A 4,977-nucleotide genomic window follows, 5' to 3' on the forward strand; every position below is an offset into this window, starting at 1 on the left:
GCAATACTTAGAATAATAGTCGTCGTTATTACTGTTTTGTAATACTGGCTTGCCTGACAATGCATTAGCCAAGTACGTAGGCTAGGATTTAAGTATAGGCCTATGGTATCAAAACTTCATTTTGCAAATTATCAAGCTACGAAAGGGCATTGGCAAAAACTAGTATCTTCACGGCAGTGTCTGTCAGAGAGAGAGAGAGAGAGAGAGAGAGAGAGAGAGAGAGAGAGAGAGAGAGAGAGAGAGAGAGAGAGAGACCAAAACAACTGAACTTGCCTGAACTTCAAAAGTCTCTGGAGAACTTGGACCTCGAGGATGACGCAGTTAAGGTATATTTCAACCCATCAAGGATACTAAAGCCATTCTTGTTTTGCTAATGGGATGATGAAACACTTCTATTAAATAGAAAAACGCACAGACACTCAAACACAAACACATTGACAGTAGAACTGTCAGCAACCAATGGAGACTGTTTGCACAATCACAGACATAAAACCAAACTGGCAACTACAGTGTGAGGCGTTCGTTCCGCAAGCAAGTTGTTTTAATTATTGTTTTCTCCGTGTACATTATTCAGCGTGTTTGGTTTCTTCATTTATCATAATTACAGTTTTTATTTAAATATATTTTATTAAATAAAAAAGACGCACACTGAGTAAAATTATTTTAAAATTGTTGGATTACCTTAAAACGATAGCAAATCCAGTTTTCGCCTTGGCAACTGTTCTCTAGGCAACGTCACACACACAGCCGTCATGGTAAGGCCCTTTGTAGCGTTGGAACTACACAGATAATACGGAGTAATCTAAACATGTGGGCAATAACTGCCCACACTAGGTTCGAAAGAAAACGTTTATTGGCAGACAAGAACGTATGGAATATTTTACAAAGATATCGACATTAACCTGATCCACATATCATTTATAGTTTTAAAGCTGTACGACATGTTTTCCCAGTGCAATGTGAAGTAGAGCTAGTGATGGGATGAGTGCGGGTGTTCGTTAAGTGTGCGTGTCGTAGATTATCATGCAGACCGACTCCGCATCTTAGCCAATGCAAGGCCATAATAACTTCAACTATTATTGCTGTTATATACAATAAATAACTAATAATAAAACATCCATGGTAAAATTAATTGGCATATGAATTTACCACCAAAAGTCAAGCAAACATTGTGGGGGTTTTTGTTAGTTCAAAACAATTCAGCATGATGTCATCATCTAATTCCTATCACGTGATTGTAGAATATCCATATTGCGGGTGCGTTCTTAGTGCACCTACAATAAAACAGAACGTTTCTCCTTGAAACAGTAACGACACTAAGAGATACTTGTCAGTTCCTGACATACTATGTCAGTGCATCTACCATCAGGTATTACAAACTAAATAATGTTGAAATGACACGACTTTAATCCATTATTTTTTTTTATAAAATGTGCAGTTCTTGGAGCTACATACTCATAACGAATCAATACGATTCCACTACACCATGGAAGCTTGTCACACATTCACAGTCTTTCGTCTGGTTCTGGCAAAAATAATATAACGAGTTCAGGATTTTACTTACGAGCAGTTCAGTCAAGGGAACTTCGATGTTCATTCTCGAAGGTGAACTATGACGCTTGAATAAAAGAGTAACAGGGTCTCTAAGCATAGCTTATACAAGCTGAAGTCTGTAGTAGGTCGATCTCGACACTCGGTAATACGGGATGCTGTGGAATGTTGATTGCATAAAACGATATGACGGTCTACGTTTTCAAACTAGTATACATATATATATATGTATATATGTGTATATGTTTTGCTATATATAACGTTGTATATATAATAATATATATATATTTTCAAACTAGTATATATATATATATATATATATATATATATATATATATATATATATATATATTATATATATATATATATATATATATATATATATATATATATATATATATATATATATATGTATGTATACTAGTTTGAAAATGGCGCCACGCCAACGTTACGCAGCAAAACAGAACACATCCGACACACGTTCTTATCGCCACATTCATGCTGTCTCCATCTCTGATGAAAACTACTATTTTAGTCTCTTCATACACCTTACACAGGAGGCTCATCATGACTGATTACGTGGGTGACGGATAGGCAGAGCAGTGTTTCTTTCCTCGTTATACTTAAAGAAGGAATGACTGAAATAGGGAATATACTCTCTCTCTCTCTCTCTCTCTCTCTCTCTCTCTCTCTCTCTCTCTCTCTCCAGCACTTGAATTTCCTATTAACCAAATTTCTCTTATTCTTTTCTAACAACTTCAGTGACCTTTTGGAATTCGTATTCTATCTTACTTAGTGAAAATATTTTGTAGTCTCTCTCTCTCTCTCTCTCTCTCTCTCTCTCTCTCTCTCTCTCTCTCTCTCTTCGTAGAATTTAATTTTCGTCTCAACAAGAGATATATATACGTGTTTCTTCTTAAGCCTTATAGAATTAATTCTCTCTCTCTCTCTCTCTCTCTCTCTCTCTCTCTCTCTCTCTCTCTCAGTAGAATTTAATTTTCGTCCCAAGAAAATATTTCTTGTTTCTTCTTAACTCTTACAAATGTAACAATCTCTCTCTCTCTCTCTCTCTCTCTCTCTCTCTCTCTCTCTCTCTCTCTCTCGTCGTAAAATTTAATTTCAGCCTCTGTGTAATTCATTGTATTTACTCGTAATCACCCCAAGTGGACGTGCATGCGTAAATTTCTCCCTCTTACAAATGCAGATCATTTCGGTTCGAGCTAAATACCATTCCCCGCAACTACCAAAATCCACAAATCTTTTAGGAAGCTATCCAGAATTCCATAATTCTTTTCTCAAAATCCATTAAACTTTGAAAAAAAATAGTCCAGAATTTCTCAGTCCCTCTCTCACGTGACAAACAGAATGTTACCTCCCGTAATATCAGCCCTAATTGACACTGCATTATTGAATTGCATCCTTTTGCAGTGTTGCAAATGATGTTAATTGTCAACCGAGGGACGAAGAGTTTCCAAGTAGTCATTACTCGGAGAAATATCACAGTCGCCTGAAAAGGGGGATTAGATTGAATTCTGGGAATTAGATATAATTAGGCTATTTCTTAATTATGTTAACTCTTTCATTGTACTCTGTGCGTGTTTCATTACTGTTACTGTCATTGTCTGTGTTGATTAAATTATCAGTCTTGATAATTATGATGACCATTACGAAATCATTCTTTTTATTTTCGTCATTTCTTCAGTATCGTACCTCATACTATTCTGATTATCATCAAAGTTATCTTCATAATTATTTATCATAATTTTTAGGGTTATAAACCTTTTATTATTATTATTATTATTATTATTATTATTATTATTATTATTATTATTATTATTATTATTATTATTAAATAGCAACAGCGTGCTTTCAAAGAGGTAAGAAGTAAAACTTAATAAATAGATAAACAAATAAACATGTAAATGTACGAATAATAACTGAAGACTCTTAATAACAGAGAAGTGTCAGAGTTCGTGAATGATTAAGGTAAAAAACGCAGTATGTGTTGGGTGCCCGACTGGCTACTGATGAGCCACCTGCGTAAGTGTGAGTCAGCTAACGCTGTGGAAGTGTTATGCGCAGGATACTCATCCTCTATCCAGCAACTGCAGTATGAACATTGCAGTGACTTAGTGGCTATTGTATAATCTTATATGGAGACACCCCTTGAATAGGGAATGTGGTTTAAAAACATTGAGGAAGCTTTCTGCACAGGATACTCATCCTCGATTCAGCAATTGCAGTTTGAATGTGGCAGTGACCTATTGTTTTGTTCTTTTGTGGAGACACCCACTTTCTTAGGGGGTTATGGTTTAACTACATCGGAGTTATAATGAAAATATATTCCAAAGATGAATCTTTACCACAAAAAGGTGACAGATGTCAAAGGGAAACTACAACTGAAATGATTTCGATGGTTTTGTTTACTTTTTCAAACAGAAAGTAATGAAAAAAAAAAGTTTTAGTAGATCAGATACTCTTCGGAATTTCACACTGCGAAAGTATTAGTTTATACTCAAACCTAACTTAAATAATAATAATAATATAATAATAATAATAATAATAATAATAATAATAATAATAATAATAATAATAATAATAAAAGCGCTATTAACAATCGTTTTCTCTTTCAATCTCTCTTTCTTCACAGTTGGAGATTCTGATGTGCACAAACTAGCAATAAAAACCATCAACCGTTCGACAAAGTACGAAATGTGGAGGCGCTTACTCCGACCAAGAAGCTAAAACATTCAGCCTTCGTAACGAGTACTGCATGAACTCCTGAATGATGTGCTACCCTTTTACAAGGGATTCCGTTCCATTATACATCACCTACAAGGTTTTGCGAAGCTCTGTATTTTCAGCTGTATCGTCGTTTGGTGTTTCCTGAAAAAAATGATTTCCTTCGGAAATTACTGACTGTAGTAGGGCGACTCTTTCGTTTGATTTACTTCAGAATTCCAATACCCAATTGGACCTTGTTGTGCAAATGCCATTTCTGATCCATTCTGAATACCCCTGAGACGGTTTTTTTTTATGTGGTGGATATGTTATGCAACATTTTTTATTTTTTGGTTTTCTGAAAAGAAAACTATTGTGCAGGCTTATTCTGTCCGCACTTTTTCTTTCCGCATTTTTCCTGTCCTCACTTTTTCTGTCCGCCCCCAGATCTGAAACACTACTGAGGCTAGAGGGCTGGAAATTGGTATTTGATCACCCACCCTCCAATCATCAAACGTACCAAATTGCAGCTCTCTAGTCTTAGAAGTTTTTATTTTATTTAACGTTAAATTTAGCCATGATTGTGCCTCTGACAACTCTACAGGACAAGCCACCACCGGACCTTGGCTGAAAGTTTCATGGGCCGCGGCTCATACCACATTATACCCTTTACAGAAAACTCTATTGAGCCGAAGAATCTTCGGG

The 4,977-nt window shown here is 35.7% G+C and overlaps 1 protein-coding gene across 1 annotated transcript in view; it reads right to left on the reverse strand.

Annotated features, from left to right (window-relative positions):
• LOC136834761 (uncharacterized) overlaps nucleotides 1-508 on the reverse strand; it is a 21,972-nt gene extending 21,464 nt beyond the window's left edge. The window contains exon 1 of the mRNA XM_067097372.1: nucleotides 274-508. The gene's annotated coding sequence lies outside the window, so the exon portion shown is untranslated. The remainder of the gene's footprint in view (nucleotides 1-273) is intronic.
• Nucleotides 509-4,977: the final 4,469 nt, after the last annotated feature.

Source organism: Macrobrachium rosenbergii, chromosome 54 (genome assembly GCF_040412425.1).
Source record: "Macrobrachium rosenbergii isolate ZJJX-2024 chromosome 54, ASM4041242v1, whole genome shotgun sequence".
Lineage (NCBI taxonomy): Eukaryota > Metazoa > Arthropoda > Malacostraca > Decapoda > Palaemonidae > Macrobrachium > Macrobrachium rosenbergii.